We start from the raw sequence: 18717 nt of genomic DNA, 5'->3' as shown, positions 1-18717 counted from the left end.
AGGTTTACTCTTCACCCTAGCAGGAACATGTTGCCCCTGGACTCTCTTTATTACATTTTTAAAAGCCTCCCACTTGCTATTCTTTTCTCTCCCTTCAAATGGGCTCACCCAATCAACCTCTGTAGAACCTGTTTAATTCCACCAGAATTAATCCTGCTGCAGTTTAGAAAACTAACTTGAGGACTTGGTCCTACCTTTTCCATCCTTAAGACTAATAGAATTATGGTCACTAAAGCCAACGTGCTCCCAGATTGCCACTTCAGTTAAAACGGTAATCCCACTCTCCACTCTGATTAGATCTCTCATCATTTTATGTACCTATATCAGATTTCCCCTCATTATTCTCTTCTGAGAAAACAGTCCTTCCTTGTCCTATCCATCCTTTTAATTATCCTCCGTTGTCCTAAATGCTTATCATTAAATTCACATGTTTGCATCTATCTCCTTTCCAATTTTCTCACTGAAACTTTACCATTTGCACTCTGGTCCTGCAGATATGCAAATTGTTCAGACTTTTATTGAATAGATTCCATCTACCTTTTGTATTGGAGTTTGAATTTGAGAAAGAACAGATAGGTTGACAAAGTAGCAATGGCATCATAATTCCTTTATTGTTTGCACTTCTTGTAGATGAAGATTGTTATATGTGTTCAGAGCACAACTTTATAAGTAAGTGTTGTTTGAAAGGGAAGGGGGCTTCAGTGTTGGCAGAAAATACAGTCAGTACTGGCTCTAAGATGGACCTGTTTCTGCTGGTAACTTCAGTATCATTGATGCTCCTCAGGCATGTTCAGATGTTATAAACCTATTGTATAAAAAGTGATGTCAGAATCAGCAATAAAAAAGACGCCCAGGGCAACAACATGAATGTTCCTGCTGGGACATGAAGACTGACAAAATTACAGGTCTTGACAACATAGACACTCAACAGATTAAATTTCTGGGATCTGTCTCTGAGATTGCTGAACATTGTTGTGAGGTCTGACCGTTTATCTGAGATCTCGGCTAATTTTCTTCCATTATCACTTAAATACTTAATCCTGAAAAGACTTTCACCCATCAAGCTCAATCCCACTCCTTCCCAATAGGCTGGTTTCCTGGTGTGAGGGTGTGGACTGGTCAAAGTTTGAATGATGCCCATGTTTCGTAAGAAAGTTAAACAGTAATGTGGCTTTTATCAACCTCTCAGCAGCAGGTTGGATCATTAATACTTTGGGTGAGATTCGGCTCCTCACCCCAATGCATCACTTGTCTGGCTGGAACATAGACTGTTTGAGGAAATGTCTTTTCAGGTGATTGAACATTGTTCTGAAAGATCTAAAATATGATGAGACTATTAGCTGAACAAAACACTATGGAAAGTGTCTTATGTTGAACTCAGAGGAATGTGTAGCTGCTGACTCAATGGTTTATCCCATAAGAAACATAATGGCACCCTAGCTCTTTAACACTTACACAAATAGCAGACCTATCTATACCAGTACAAACAAGGAACTTTGCCCAGATCAAGCACTCTATAGCAGCCAATCTAGTCAGGCTGACTCACTACAATGCTGTAAATCAGCTTAAGCTAAACAAACCACAGATCATTCTTTTCCATCTGCACAGACATGATGTGAATAAACTGCTAAACATCAACTGGAACAGCATCCATTTTCACCCAGTTGACTTAGAGTGACATGCGCTGCACTATCACTTACAAGTACAGCAGTAGTGGCCAAGCTCCTTTTGTCTTAAGATATTGAAAGAGGTCCAAGGCTGGTTTTTTTTTTGTTTTAGGAGACTGCAAAACAGAGAGAAAAGAAAAAAGAGAAAGGGAAAAAGAAAAAGTAAAAAATGTATTTTCCATCTGACAAAGCATGTGTAAATTATGTAAATGTGTATAAAAAAAGTTTGCACAGGCAAAATAATTTTTTGTCTGAGTGTATGCGTTTGTATATTTATAATGGAATCATCTAGCCTTAGCTTTTTTGACTTTATAAAGCAGCATCACATGAATTGTTGAAGGATCACAAAATAGAACCATGAATTTCTAAAATTACTTGCTCTTGAAGATCAACAGACATTTGTGTTCAATATATTATGTTGACTTTTGTATTTCTAAATTATTGGTGAAATTTTTAGTGGGAAACAATTTTGCTTTTATTTTAACATAATCACAAACCACAAACACTAATATAGTTGAAGCCCACTGCTGTTCCACAGTGGCAAAAATATTACTAGACTTTTAATAAAGCTTCAATAGATGTAGTTGCCTAAAAGCAAAACATGCTCGAAAGGTCAGCAAGTCACATAGGATCCATAGAAAGATAAATATATTTAATGTTTCAGTCTAACTTTTTGTTAGAACTGGAAAAGAGAGAAACTAATTAGTTTGAAATTGCAGTGGGTGCTAAGGAATGTATGGGACAAACAGAATATCCCTGATAGGATGTAGCCAAGATTGCCATGTCATTGGGATAAATTGGAAAGGTTTTTAGTTGTTGTGGGTGGTGATGGTGGTGCACATGCATTGTGTGAAAGATATTAAAGGTTGTCAAATACAAGTCTGTAGTGTATGTGCAGCTAATTGGGCTGAATGAATTTGACTGTATTCCATTCTCCTATTTCATAAGTCTTTCCACATTGTTGTCTCAATATCCTAGACCATTGATTTCTCCATTGATGATAGAGCCCAACCATATTTCATCCAATTCACATCCCTCTCTTCCAATACAAAGTAAGGCTCGACTTTCCTTGGTCTTCATCTGCTCTTCCACCAACCTCTACATTCAATGAACACAGAACATCAAAATCTACAACACTTTACAAGCCCTTGTAAACTACTCCAGAAACTACCTAGAAATCCCTACTGCATAGCCCTTTATTTTTCTGTTCCATGTACCTATTTAAGACTCTCTTAAAAAACGCTATTGTATCCGCCTCAACCACCATCACCAGCAGTGCATTCCATGCACCCACCACTCTGTGTGAAAAACTTACCTCTGATATCCCCCTTTCACACTTGCTGTCATTTCAGATTCCATTTCTAAGCTCTTCTTCCCCTTCCCTCCTTTTCAGCATTTCAAAGGGGCCATTCCTTTCTCAGCCCTCTTATTGGGTCTTCCATTTCTGCAAACTACTTTCCATCCTGTGGCACTTTCCCATGCAACCCTAGGAGATGGAACATGTGTCCTTTTACCTCTTCCTTCTCACCAATCAAAAGTCCTTCCATGTGAAGCAGTAATGCACTCACATTTCAGATAACCATTTTGTAGAGCACCCACATTCATTGTCCAGGGTGGACACAGCCCTCCCTGTTGGTAGGTTCTCTTAATTCTCCACCCCATTTCCAGTATGACCTGCTGGACACATTCATCATACCTGCATATAGTTACATTTAAATTCCTTTGCTTGAGTTCTCAGTCTAATGGCCCTCATTTCATAGCTTTAGTTCATTTTCTTTCTCTCTTGCTGCTCCATTTACCCATTAACCAAATGCCCTCTGCAACAAATTCCCATGGTAATTCTGGCCTCCTCCAATTGGAGATTTCCCCTTTATCCTATCTACTCTCTGTGCAAATTAAAACTAAAATTTTCCCTCCATTTCTTATAGTTAGTTTATGACCAGCTATAAGAATATTAATAACTCTAATTCTCTTTCCACAGATGTCGTCTGACTAGCTGAGAGTTTCCAGCATTTTCTGTTTTTATTTTACATTTCCATAATCTGTAGGGTTTTAAATTTTTTTCAGATATAGCTCTCTGGCTTGTGGCACTAAACTAGATGACTGCCATTTGTGTATCTATTGTTTTTGCTAAAGTTTTATTGACAATAAGGGCTTCAAATCATCAGCTGCAAACAGTTTATTTGTACAACAGGTCTAACACAGACAAATGCCCCAGCTGTTTCATACTGTTACCTGACAAAATATAACACTGAGCAACATAAAGAGATGGAAATTAATAAAGTATAACAATATTTTCTGCTGTGTTGTAATTCATCAGCTTCAATTTATGACTCCCCAGGCAGATGTACTGTGAGTAATAAACCTTCAGACTCTAAAAGGCAGCTCTGCCTTTGCTTGTGTCAGATACACTCAGTGGTGACTTTATTAGGTACCATCTATACCTAATAAAGTGGCCACTGAGTGTATGTTTGATGTCTTCTGCTGTTGTAGCCAATCCACTTCAAGGTTCGATGTGTTGAATGTCAAGAAATGCTTTTTTGCACACCACTGTTGTAACCTGTGATTATTTGGATTACTGTTGCTTTCCTGTCAGCTTGAACCAGTTTGGCCATCCTCCTCTGACCTCTCTCATTAACGAGGCATTTTTAACTACAGAAATGTCACTCAACTGAATGTTTTTTTGTTTAGAAACATAGAAAAGCTACAGCACAATACAGGCCCTTCGGCCTACAATGCTGTGCTGAACATGTACTTACCTTAGAACTACTGAGGCTTTACCCATAGCCCTCTATTTTTCTAAGCTCCATGTGCCTGTCCAAGAAACATAGAAAACCTACAGCACAATACAGGCCCTTCAGCCCACAAAGTTGTGCTGAACATGTTACTACCTCAAAAATTGCTAGGCTTACCTATAGCCCTCTATTTTACTAAGCTCCATGTACCTATCCAAAAGTCTCTTAAAAGACCCTATCATATCCGCCTCCACCACCGTCGCCAGCAGCCCATTCCATGCACTCACCACTTTCTGCGTTAAAAAAAAAACTTACCCCTTACATCTCCTCTGTATCTACTTCCAAGCACTTTAAAACTGTGTTGTCTCATGTTAACCATTTCAGCCATAGGGAAAATCCACACGATCAATGCCTCTCATCATCTTACACACCCCTATCAGTTCACCTCTCATCTTCTGTCACTCCAAGGAGAAAAAGCCAAGTTCATTCAACTTATTCTCATAAGGCATGCTCCCCAATCCAGGTAAATCTCCTCTGCACCCTTTCTATAGTTTCCACATCCTTCCTGTAGTGAGGTGACCGGAACTGAGCACAGTACTCCAAGTGGTGTCTGACGAGGGTCCTATATAGCTGTAACATTACCTCTCAGCTTTTGAACTCAATCCCATGGTTGATGAAGGCCAACACACCATATGCCTTCTTAATCACACAGTCAATCTGCGCAGCAGCTTTGAGTGTCCTTTGGACATGGACACCAAGATCCCTCTGATCCTCCACACTGCCAAGTGTCTTATCATTAATCTATATGTTGCCATCATATTTGACCTACCAAACTGAACCACCTCCATCTGCCACTTCTCAGCCCAGTTTTGCATCCTATCAATGTCCCACTGTAACTTCTGACAGCCCTCCACACTATTCACAACACCCCAGCCTTTGTGTCATCAGCAAACTAACCCATCCCCCCCACTTCCTGATATAGATCATTTATAAAAATCACAAAGAGTAGGGGTCCCAGAGCAGATCCCTGAGGCACACCACTGGTCACCGGCCTCCATGCAGAATGTGACCACTACAACCACTCTTTGCCTTCTGTGGGCAAGCCAATTCTGGATCCACAAAGCCTAAGGCCCTCTTGGATCCCATATCACCTTACTTTCTAAATAAGCCTTGTATGGGGTACCTTATCAAATGGCTTGCTGAAATCCATATACACTACATTTACTGCTCTACCTTCATCAATATATTTAGTCACATCCTCAAAAAATTCAGTCAGGCTCGTAAGGCACGACCTGCCTTTGACAAAGCCATGCTGACTATTCCTAATCATATTATGCCTCTCCAAATGTTCTTAAATCCTGCCTCTCAGGATCTTCTCCATCAGCTTCACAACCACTGAAGTAAGACTCACTGGTCTATAATTTCATGGGCTATCTCTACTCCCTTTCTTGAATAAGGGAACAACATCTCCAACCCTCCAGAACCTCTCTCGCCTCTATTGATGATGCAAAGATCATTGCCAGAGTCTCAGTAATCTCCTCCCTCGTCTCTCACGGTAGCCTGGGGTACACCTCATCCGGTCCCGGTGACTTATCTAACTTGATGCTTTCCAAAAGCTCCAGCACATTCTCTTTCTTAATGTCTATATGCTCAACCTTTTCAGTCTGCTGTAAATCATCCCTACAATAGCCAAGGTCCTTTTCCATACTGAATACTAAAGCATTCATTTAGTACCCTGCTACCTTTTCCAGTTCCATATATACTTTTCCACTGTCACACTTGATTAGTCCTATTCTCTCATGTTTTATCCTCTTGCTTTTCACATATTTGTAGAATGCCTTGGGGTTTTCCTTAATCGTTTTCCATAGTGAATACTGAAGCAAAGTATTCATTAAGTACCTCTGCTATCTCCTCTGGTTCGATACACACTTCTGCACTGTCACAGTTGATTGGTCCTATTCTCTCACGTCTTATCCTCTTGCTCTTCACATACTTGTAGAATGCCTTGGGGTTTTCTTTAAACCTGCTCGCCAAGGCCTTCTCATCGCCCCTTCTGGCTTTCCTAATTTCATTCTTAAACTCCTTTCTGCTAGCCTTATAACTTTCTAGATCTCTATCATCACCTAGGTTTTTGAACCTTTGCTTTTCTTTACTAGATTTTCTACGGCCTTTGTACACCATGGTTCCTGTACCCTACCATCCTTTCCCTGTCTCATTGGAACGTACCTATGCAGAACATTTTTTTGCATCTTTCACTAGAGACTAGAGACTCTAGAGACTGTTGTGTGTGAAAACCCCAGGGGATCAGCAGTTTCCGAGATAATGAAACCACCCTGTTTGGTACAAACAATCGTTCCACAGTCCAAGTCACTTAGATCATATTTCTTCACCAATCTGACATATGGTCTGAATAACAACTGAACCTCTTGACCATGTCTGCATGCTTTTATGCATTGAGTTTCTGCCACACGATTGGTTGATCAGATGCTTCTATTGACGAGCAGGAGTATGGGTGTACCTAATAAAGTGGCCATTGAGTATATATCCCATTCCCATTCTGATATGTCTATCCATGGCCTCCTCTATTGTCAAAATGAATCCAAAGCCAGGTTGGAGGAACAACACCTTATATACCGGCTGGGTAACCTCCAACCTGATGGCATGAACATTGACTTCTCTAACTTCCGTTAATGCCCCTCCTCCCCCTCTTACCCCATCCCTGACATATTTAGTTGTTTGCCTGTTCTCCATCTCCCTCTGGTGTCTCCCCCCCCCCCCCTTTCTTTCTCCTTAGGCCTCTCGTCCCATGATCCTTTCCCTTCTCCAGCTCTGTATCACTTTCGCCAATCACCTTTCCAGCTCTTAGCTTCATCCCACCCCCTCCGGTCTTCTCCTATCATTTCGCATTCCCCCCCCCCCCCCACTACTTTCAAATCTCTTACTATCTTTCCTTTTGGTTAGTCTTGACGAAGGGTCTCAGCCCGAAACGTCGACAGCGCTTCTCCCTATAGATGCTGCCTGGCCTGCTGTGTTCCACCAGCATTTTGTGTGTGTTGTTGTATATATCCTTACTGTTTGCTTTCTGTCCCCTTTCTGCTCAATTTAAAAATACGTGAGTTTTGAAATGTTAATTATGTATCTTAACCCTGACCTGCTGATATTTCTTGTTTTTTCTCTGTAATGCTCCAGAAACTTTGACAGTACAGTAGATGAATGAAAGCAATGTGGACCTATTTTATATTTAAGTGACCATTTTGATAAGGAGTTGTGCCAACTTAGATTATTTTCTCTGAGGCACTGGAGGCTGAGGAGTGATTTGATAGGCACATGAAGATACTGGAAATGAAGTGACACAGACCATGTATCTTCCAGGCAACTTGTTCCTGCCATCAGGAATGAGGTACAGAAGTCACAGGTCCCAAATCACCAGGTTCAGGAACGGGTATTACCCCTCGATCTTCCAACTCTTGAACCAGAGGGAATAACTTTACTCAACTTCACTCATCCCAACACAGTTCCTACAATCTATGAACTCACTTTTAAGGACGCTCATGTTCTCAATATTTATTGCTTATTTATTACTATTTTGTTTTATTCTTTTTGTATTTGTACAGTTTGTTGTATTTTGCACACTGGTTACTTGTCTGTCTTTGTTGAGTGTGGTTTTTCATTGATTCTACTGTCTTTTTATTACTGTGAATGCCTGCAAGAATGTGAATCTGTATGGTGACATATATGTACTTTGATTATTTTTTTTTACTTAGGACTTCTGAATTTTGAACTTTATAAAGGGAGACGAGTTTAGTTTAATTTGGGGTGACATGGTAGCATAATGGTTAGCACAACATGTTACAGTACCAGCAACTCATGTTCAGTTCCCGCCATTGTCTGTAAGGAGTTTGTACGGTCTCCCCATGAAAACCACATGGGTTTTCTCCCACAATGCAAAGACATACTGGGTTAGTAGGTTAATTAGTCATTGTAAATTGTCTGGTGATTAGGCTCAGATTAAATCGGGGGATTGCTGGGCGGCGCGGGTCGAAGGGCTGACGTGCTCCGCACTGCATGCCAATAAATAAATAATTTGGAATCATGGTTGGCACAGATGCTATCGGCTGAAGGGCCTGTTCTTGTGCTCAACTGTAATGTGTTACAGCTCAGAATTAGGTCTGCTGTGTGGGTACTGACTTGCAGGAACTTCCCACTCACTCAACCCTTTTGACAGTGACCAAGAGAAGCCTTTGAATCAGCAGCGACTCATTTTCAAATCTCGCTGTTCTTCCCTTTTGGCCCTATTATCTACCCCGGCCCACCACCCTGCCAGGAACTTGCATTATTTCTCCAGTTTTTGCCCCTTCACCTTTGTTTGTCACACTGAACAAATAAATCTGGAAATATGACAGAAACGATCTGAACGGTATGAACGGTAATCTCAGTGTTCCGTATATGTGACAATAATAAACCGACCCCAGGACCAAAACTGCTAGAAAAAGCCAGAACTGAAATGTTAATTGTGACTTTTTCCGAAGACAATTCCTGACCTGCTGGGGTTTACAGCATTTTTCTTTTTGGTTGCTGCGCTATTGACAGTCATACGTTTAGGTGCCGAGGCTGAATCTATGGACTCCCTGTTTCAAGACGCTTTTGTCCTTCCGGTCATGCTAACCTCTTTAACCAAGCATTTAGTCATCTGCTCTTATTAGTTTGTGTCTTTTTTTGGCACTAGGGTGAAGTTTTGCTATTGATGTTACATACATGCGGGGTGAAACTGCGTAACAAGTGTTCTCTGCACCATGCTGCGTGGTTGGGAAACGAGCTGGGGGTTTTTCCTCTCATCGCAGACAAAACCGCCGCGTGGGACAAACTTAAAATCGCGCAGTGGATAAAATTATGTCTGTGACCCTTCCGTCCTGTTTTAGGGTCTAACAATCCAACCTGGTTGGAGATGATCCCTGAGAGTTGATAACGCAGATCGGTAGACGAACTCGATTACAGAATGCAGTGTAATAACTGGAGGAAGCACCTGCTTTGGGGTGAATTTATAATAGTAAACATAGCCAAAGCGTCTTTTAACAACATTTCCGAGAGCGGATACAAAGGTTTAGCAACGAAAAGACATCACAAGCACCAAAGGCGGCATTCCCATTTCCCGCCTGCTGTCAGCCCGATTTACTTTTCAACCTGAACAACAGTAAATAATCTTGTTTGCTGAACCAGAAATTCGCTTAACTTGTTCATCTCCACCGGGCGCTATTCACTGCAATTATTTTAAATTAATAGACTGACGTCGGACAAGTGGGTAATGTAACTCACTGTCCACCAGGAATTCAGTCCAGGCAAACGCTGCCCCCCCCGCCAGGTTTTAATCGATTGTAAGTTATTCCAAATGCCCCACGCCTGCCCACGACATATGTGCGCGTTAATCGTTTTAATTTCAACAAAGTTCACCGCTTAGTCTACCTGCGGAAAGGGCGCCCTACCTTACATGTCTTGCCATCTGCCTTTGGTCGCGGCTAGTTAACATGGACGACGTGAGCACCACTTTGAATGGAAACGGGTTGCTCGGGAGACTTTTTCCTGTCAATGCAGATTTTTCACTCGTCACTCTTGCTATCAGTTAGTACGGCATTGTGCGACGCGCTGTGTGTGTTTCCCTCGGTTAGTGAGTCATAATTATTTCAGAGTTGGTTTGGCAGATCACACACTCGAAATGTCCTCACTTTGCGGTCGGGCAAAGTCAGGTGAACCAAAGCAGCTTAAGAAATTATTATAGGATAGAGTTGTACTTTGGTTTTATTGGTTCAAAATTCTTTTGCATGTTGTTAAGCTCAGCCAACACGTTTAACTTAAATTTAACTCTTGAGTGGCCTGACTGTTTTAGTATCCTGTAAAATTATCCCACGTTCAGAATGTTTTGGGGAAATTCTGAACGGAATTTTCAAGTGGACACTCCTTTTTGCCTTTTACTTCTGGCTATAGTAGCTGGGATCAGCACAACTGTCAAGTAATTAATTATATACAGCTCAGTACGTGTACACCAGTGACTTACAGATGGAGTCTAACTGAAAGCACAGGAATTTTAAAACATGATTTTTATGCAATGGGCTATCCGAAATCTGTACACGAAAGTGACCAGTTGAAGTTTTGTTCTAACCCCGCACGCTGTTTAAAATTGCTATTCGATTTCCTTCCCTTGTATTTTTTTTCCAGTTTGTGCTCTTTTTACATGTTATCTACTTTTTGGACTCTGCCGTAGGCGTTCGTGCTTTTAGCTACGAAGGTCTCAAACGTTAGCGACTCTTCTCTCTGCAATACACACAAAATGCTGGAGGAACTCAACAGGCCAGGCAGCATCTATGGAAAAGAGTAAACAGTCGACATTTCCTCATCGGTCCTGATGAAGTCTTTGAGAAACAGTTAGTACCTATCAGCGGGGGGGGGGGGGGGGGGGGGGGGGGGGGGCTCTTGAACCAGAGGGGGAATGACTCAATTTTCCCCATCACTTAATGTTCCCACAACTTATGGACTCACTTTCACTGACTCTTCATCTCATGTTCTCCATATTTATTGCTTTTTATTTATTTATATTACTTTAAAAATCTTTCTATATTTACATAGTTGTCGTTTGCACATTGGTTACTTGTCTGTGTTGTTGAGCAGAGTTTCATTGATTCTATTGTGTTTCTTGTATTTACAGTGAATGCCCGCAGAAAATGCACCATGAAGATAGTTTTCTTACAACTAACTGAGATCATTATTAACAACAGTCTCTTGAACTTATATAAAGTAAAAATGTTCCAGGTTATTATCAAAGAAATCTTGACAATGTGCCCTAAAACTGTTGGGCAGAATTCTAATAAAAGATTGGGTCAAATAGATTGGATTAAAGGACTATTTTAAGGATGGAATGAGGAACAGAGAGGATTAGGGAGTGAATTCTTTAGATTATGAGCCTGAAATCATGTTTGATATAGGGGAATCATAGGTGTAGTCTGGATCAGACTACAGAGAGAGGAAGCTGCATCCTGTTTATTAGCTGCCACCTCACCAATTAGAAATTCACTGTCACCCAGTAGCTTTTTTATTCAGTCCCTTTATGAATTAGGTAGCTGAAAGGCATTTTCTTGCATGTGAAGACGTAGAGTTGTGGGTTTTGTAGTGCAGTATTAGCACTGATGTACTAATTGCCCTTGAAGCAAATTATTCTCTCTGCATTTGTTCTGCCATGCACTGCATCTGGAGCAGGCTTCTTGTCAATGACGTTCTTGGCAAAGGACACTCCACACAACCAACAACCCTCCCAACCCTCCCATCCCTACCTCTAACCAGTGTAACTGAGGTCACTATTAGGTTACCATCTCTCATCATTTGTGTATGTCGTCGGATCAGCAAGATGACCCTCTTAAAGGTTTCAGATATTGATCTGAATTCCACCCCTCTTAATATCCTTTCAGCCCTTCATCCTGCCTCTTGCAAACTTGCTGGGTAGGAGAGAGGGGTTCTATCTTTTTAACTTATTTTTCAGTCTTTCATATGCCCTAGTGGTATCCTATTTTGCAACCAACAGTTGGCTCATTTAGAAATACGAAATATGAAAGGAAAGACGCGTATTCCTGAAACATCCTTCACATCCCTCCAAGCGATTTCCAAAACATTTTGTAACAGTGAGGCACTTTTGAAGTACTTCCATTTGTAAGAAATTAGACAGTGAATGTGTACTCAGCAAATACTCATAGATAGTAATTTGATAATGACCGCATCTTATTTTAGGAATGAAGCCAAACGCTGGCCAAGCATTCTTCTTTTAGAAACAGGGCAATTGAGAGAACAGGTAGGCCCTTGGTTGAATGTCTCAGCAAAAAAGTGCCACCTCCATCAGTAAAACATTCCTTCACTACTGTACGAAATTATCATCCCTGCATTTAGAATTGATTCTGTGACTTTCTTGCTCGGAGGTGCAAGTGCTGTTACATAACCATGATTAATGTTTAAAAGTGTTTAGTGGATAATACAAATTGACTCCAATTATAAAAATTAGGACACAAGAAATGATCAGTGGAGGAGGCTGATGCCGGTTTTGCACTAGTCATAATATTTAGATACTGTTTTGATCGATGGTTAAATTTTTGAAAATTTAGGTGCTTCTGATGAAATACTATTAACCATTCGGATGGAGATGTTTAAGAGTCTTTTAGACAGGTATATATATGACTGTGCAGGGTATGGAGTGATATGGACTGCATACGTGCAGATGGGATTAGTTGAATTTGACGTCATGCTTGGCACAGATGTTATGCCGAATAGCCTGTTAATGTGCTGTACTGTTGTGTTCTGTTGATTCTACTAGCTCTCTGAATTTTCAAGTGTAAATAATAGATTAAATTAGTTCTGCAAATACATTTTATTAAACTATATGCTACATATTGTGGCATGATAGTGTAGCACTTAGCCCAATCTTGTTACAGTGCTGGCACTGATGAATCGAAATTCGATTCCTGCCGTTGTCTGTAAGGAGCTTGATGAAGGGTCTTGGCCTGAAATGTCGACCATTGATTCATTTCCATAGATGGCGCCTGACCTGCTGAGTTCCTACAGCATTTTGACTGTGTGGTTCTAGAGTTCCAGCATTTGCAGAATTTATTGCATTTATGTTGTCTGTAAGGAGTTTGTACATTCTCCCCGTGGCTGCATGGTTTCCTCTAGATGCACCAGTTTCCTCCCGATTTCCAAAGATGCATGTAAACATAGAAACATAGAAATCTACATCACATTACAGGCCCTTCAGCCCACAACATTGTGCTGACCATGTAACCTACTCTAGAAACTGCCTAGAATTTCCCTAGTGCCTAGCCCTCTATTTTTCTAAGCTCCACGTACCTATCTAAGAGTCTCTTAAAAGACCCTATTGTATCCACCTCTACCACCTTCACTGGCAGTGCATTCCATGCACACACCATTCTCTGTGTGAAAAACCTACCTCTAGCATCCCCCTTGTACCTACTTCCAAGCACCTTAAAACTATGCTCCCTCATGTTAGCCATTTCAGCCCTGGGAAAAAGCCTCTGGCTATCTACACGATCAATGCCTCTCATCATCTTATACACCTCTATCAGGTCACCTCTCATCCTCTGTCGCTCCAAGGAAAGAAGGCCAAGTTCACCCAACTTATTCTCATAAGGCATGCTCTCCAATCCAGGCACCATCCTTGTAAATCTCCTCTGCACTCTCTCTATAGTATCCACATAGTTAGGGTTAGGGTTAATAAGTTGTGGGCATGCTGTGTTGCCAGAAGTGTAATGCCCTTAGCACAATCCTCACTGATTTGATTTGACACAAACAACAAATTTCCCTGTATGTATGTTTCAATGTACATATGATAAATAAAGTTAATCTTTATAATATGCATCCCACAGTCAAGAAATTGTGACTGTGTACAGTACATTCTTACTCAAAACCATTTTCGACTTTAAAATCACGATTTCAAATAGCTTAAAATGTTTCTTTTCGCTAAGTTCCAATATTCCAAACATTTTCTCCAAAGTACATGTGGAGTATAGAATTGTATGTGCAAGCTTGGAATTGTAAAAATATACCCTTTTCCTCGGCCAAAAGTTATGCCTACACATTGAAGGCAATGGCGATTGTGACTACAGTATATACTGCAGGAGAGATTTTATCAAAGCTATCTGTGCAGAAAACTCTGAATCCACTGGTGGAATAAGCAAGCATTTGGGATGAATCTTAGATCCTCAACTCAATGCTTTGAAAGCATATATACGTTTGGTATAGATGGTAGAAGGAGCACACCACCTTACAAAATAAACTCCTGCTCACCCTCGTAACCAGACTCTGGCAAAGCCGGTGACTAGGACACAACAGTCACGTGAGAGCCTGGAGATCTGGAATGGAAGCAAGTTACCCTCGATTAGAAGACTTTTTAAAAAATCTGCGTTTATGTTGTCTCACAGCTCCCATTGAGCAGAAGATACAAAAGCCTGAAAGTACATAACACCAGGCTCAAGGACAGCTTCTATCCCACGTTATTTTGAACAGACCTCTTGTACAATAAGGTGGACTCTTGACCTCGCCATATGCTTCGTTATGATCTTGCACTTTACCGATGACCTGCAGTGCAATTTTTTGATAACTTTTATACTTTTTTGCACTGTTATTGATTTACCTTATTCTAGATCGATGCACTGTGTAATGATTTGCTATGCATGGCCAGCTTTTCACTGTCTTGATACGTGTGACAATAATAAAATATGATCAATACCTTTAATGTATTAAAATTATCCCAAAATGCTCAGAGGAGCCTAATGAAACAACATGTAACACACGAGTATTGAAATGTTTTTGTGGGGTCCGTTTGTTCATTTAATGCCATGTCATATGATGTGGGCGATCATGGTCTTTCCATGACCACGATCGTTCTTGGCAAATTTTTCTACGGAAGTGGTTTGCCATTGCCACCTTCTGGGGAGTGTCTTTACAAAAAGGGTCACCCCAGCCTTCACTGGGTAGGAAAGTTTTTAACTACCCAGTGGTCACTGGATAGGGAAGTTAGTAACTGACTTTGGCAAGCCCATAAGACAAAGGAGCAGAATTAGGCCATTCAGCCCATTGTGCTTGCTCTGTCATTTCATCGTGACTGATTTATTTACCCTCTCAACCCGGCTCTCCTGCCTTCTTCCCGTAACCTTTGATGCCCTTATTAACCAGGAACCTATTAAAAGTACGCAGTCATTTGGCTTCCACAGCCATCTGTGGCAATGGATTTCACACATTCACATCCTCTGGCTAAAGAAATTCCTCCATGTCTCTGTTCTAAAGAGATGTTCTTCTATTCTGAGGCTGCAGCCTCTAGTCCAAGACTTTCCCACTATTGGAAACATATTCTCCATGTCCACTCTATCTGGGCCTTTCAATATTTAATAGATTTCAATGATATACCCCCCTCATTCTTCTAAACTCCAGTGAATACAGGCCCAGGATCTCAAATGCTCCTCATACATTGACCCTTTCATTCCTGGGATCATTCTCACAAACCTCTTATGCCAGCATATCCTTTCTCTGCTAGTATTCCAAAACTATTCACATTACTCCAAATGCAATTTGGCATCCTTGGTTTTATATCTGGACCTCTTGAAGTGAATGCTAACAATGCATTAAACTTCCTCACTACTTACTCAGCCTGCAAATTAACCTTTAGGGAATCTTGCACTAGGATGACCATCTCTGATTTCTGAAAAAAGCTATCTCTCGCGGCAGCAGGCTGAAGATACAGTATAACTGAAAATATTCTTTGCGGTGAGGCTCAGTGTCACTTAATAGCCTTGTATGTTATATGGAACATCACACAAGGCGACTGAAATAAGTATGTTTAGAAATAATTAAAAGCTATGTAAAACCATGACATACCCCTCTCAGGTATCAAAAATTAAAAGTAAAAAAAGAGTGTTGCTAAATGTGCTTTAAGTTTCTTAAAGTAACTGTGAGGATCATTCATATCAAAAGGGTGAAACTTCTTAAATGCCTCCACAGTCTTGGCACAGATTTTTAATGAAAGGAAGGATGCAAGAATCATGAATTTAGATCAGGTTTCCTCTCCCACATTGAAGTCCACAGGGACGCTGGCTTTGGAATGCACTTTGCTGCCCAGCAGCAACTCAATGGCAGCAACTTCCGATTGTTGACTTTTACATATGCATTCGTGGAAATCCTTAAGTTGTTGGTTATGGGAAGTAATGGGGGTATTTGCTGTCCATTTCACCATCGCTAATCCATTACCTGAGTGTGCTTGGGACCTAAATGTTTTGTTAAACTGCCAAGTTTCAAAGAATATCTTCAATTATCTGTACTTAGGAATTAACTAGAATAGTTTGTTGTTTGATATTTTCCTCAGTGTTCAATGTTACTTTGAAAAGTGAAGTTAATGTACATTCTGTTGTTAAAAAAATTATTTTGAAAAGTAAAGTTTCTTGATTGCTAAACCACAAAAACAACTTCTAGTCTGATGGCCAAAGAATTTTTGTAGCTGTTAACTAGGAAGGAACTAATACTGATTGCTTCATTCCATTATACTGGAACAATGAGTTATTAGCTGCATTGTCGGAATGAGTAAGACCCATTGTTTTCTTGTTTGCCACAAAGCTTACACAATCAGCCATACTGTGTATTTGGGATGTAATTGTTATTACTGGTAGTTTGAATCATTCTGCACCGAATTACTCTGAAAATGTTGAATCAAAACTGTTATATGCTCAGTGGCCACTTTATTAGGTAAACTTGTACATGCACTCATTAATGCAAATATCTAATCAGCCAATCATGTGACAGGAACTCGATACATAAAAGCACGTAGACGTGGTCAAGAGGTTCAGTTGTTCAGACCAAATATCAGAATGGGGGAAGAGATACGATCTAAATGACTCTGGAATTGATTGTTCGTGCCAGAGGGGGTGGTTTGTATCTCAGAAACTGCAGATCTCCTGGGATTTTCACGCACAACAGTCTCTAGAATTTCAGAGAATGCTGCGAAAAGCAAAAGAAAAGTCCACTGAGCAGTAGTTTTGTAGCTAAAATTGCCTTGTAATGAAGCAGGTCAGAGGAGAACAGCTAGACTGGTTCAAGATGTAACCATGTTCTAAGATGTAACTGGTTCTAAGATGTAGACTGGTGATGGTAACTCAAATAACCAGGTATGTTAACGGTGGTGTGCAGAAGAGCATCACAACACGTTGAACCTTGAAGTGGATGGGCTACAGCAGCCAAAAACCATGACATACACACAGTGGTCACTTTATTAGGTACAGAAGGTATACCCTGCTGTCACTAAGAGTCTTGAATTTATATAAGCATCTTTTGTGACTTCAAAGCATTCAGAACCACTTTATAAGCAATAAAGTATCCTTGTATTGTAATCAAATTTGTAATATAGGCAATATGGCAGAGAATTCATATCTGTTATAAGGTCTTTCACTAACCAGGACTCATACCCAAGTATCTTAGGTAAGACTACAAAGGTTTTATGAGAGAGGTATTCCAAACATCAGTCTATTCTCCATTTCATGTCATCCTGGCACAATTATCCTTCATAATCCTTTTAACTAAGTGAACTTCCTATTAGAGTGACTTTCTGAAATTCAGCTTCATCTTATAAATCCAGATCTATCTAAAATTTAATGAACCAAAACAAGTTGCAAGGATTGTTTCCAAAAACCTTGCTTGAGGTGGTACTGCAAGAAGGTGGCATTCATCATTAAAGACCCTAACCATCCTGGATATGACCTCCTCTTGATACTACCATCAGTGAGGAGGTACAGGAACCTAAAGGCCAACACTCAACATTTCAGGGACAGTTTCTTCCCCTCTACCATCAGATTTCTAAATGGTGTATGAACCCATCATCACTACATTGTTTATCTCAATTTCATAATTATTTTTTATAGTAATTTTTTGTCTTACACTGTATTGCTGTCACAAAGCAACAAATTTCACGACATATGACAATGATAATAAACCTAATTCTGATTGTTAAGGTGGCCACTGGACATTCATTGAGATGGGAGTACTGGTGGCATGAATGTTAAAGCAGCAGAGAAAACATCACCATAATTTATCATCTAATACCCCATCAAATTCTTCACTCTACTTTTATAATCAAGCTGACGATCAACCCTTTTTTTTGAAGGAATGCAGAAAAGAGTGGCAGTAGAATTTCTTTTCCTCAAAGTAAAGCACCAAACAGGCAAAGCTCCAACTGTGGTCTAAGCAGCATGCAGTGGATAGATCTTAACATCATAAATGGCAATTAAGCAAGTAACGGGAGAACACTCCAAAGATGGTGGGGTTAACACATGATCACTAAAGCATTTGGCCTTGTTCAGCTAGAAGTGCCAAGTGGACAAGCCATTTGGATTTCCCCTAACATTCCCCACCATCACAGAAGCAAGTCTTCAGCCAGTTCATTTTATCCATGTCATACCCAGGAGCAGCTGAGAGTTTTTCAGACTTTAGGAATGAAGGGTTATACTCCAGAAACAGCCATATCTCCAGTACAGTTTCAACAATGGCACCAAGTACATGGAAGATTTCCCAGCTATGTAGCTTAACTACAGTCAGACAGATTACTGTGTAATCAGTCTACTCTCAATCACCAGCAGAGTGACATAACCCATTGCCAATAATGCTGCTAACCTGTTTTTACTTTTAAATAACGTGCTCACCAATGCCAGTTTCGATATGCTGAGGTAAACCAGATCTAGTCACAGCCTCCGTCTAAAATGAACTAAAGGGCTAAATTCGTAAGGTTC

General features: G+C 40.4%; 2 protein-coding genes across 9 annotated transcripts in view; one reads left to right on the top strand and one right to left on the bottom strand.

Annotated features, from left to right (window-relative positions):
* Positions 1-18717, top strand: part of LOC140735485 (protein cholesin-like) — a 397591-nt gene that overhangs the window by 248451 nt on the left and 130423 nt on the right. The gene's annotated exons all lie outside the window — the stretch shown is intronic.
* Positions 1-18717, bottom strand: part of gpr146 (G protein-coupled receptor 146) — a 116125-nt gene that overhangs the window by 7335 nt on the left and 90073 nt on the right. For 2 of the 6 annotated variants that reach the window (XM_073060630.1, XM_073060626.1), the window contains exon 1: positions 9883-10143. The exons of 3 other annotated variants lie outside the window; for them this stretch is intronic. The gene's annotated coding sequence lies outside the window, so the exon portion shown is untranslated. Of the gene's footprint in view, positions 1-599; positions 806-9882; positions 10144-18717 lie in introns of those variants that run through there. One more of the 6 variants, XR_012100757.1, reaches the window with a different exon arrangement.

This window comes from Hemitrygon akajei, chromosome 11 (assembly GCF_048418815.1).
Source record: "Hemitrygon akajei chromosome 11, sHemAka1.3, whole genome shotgun sequence".
In the NCBI taxonomy this organism is placed as follows: domain Eukaryota; kingdom Metazoa; phylum Chordata; class Chondrichthyes; order Myliobatiformes; family Dasyatidae; genus Hemitrygon; species Hemitrygon akajei.
Note: the sequence above shows the minus strand (reverse complement) of the source record. Positions and strands in the feature narration are given on the sequence as shown.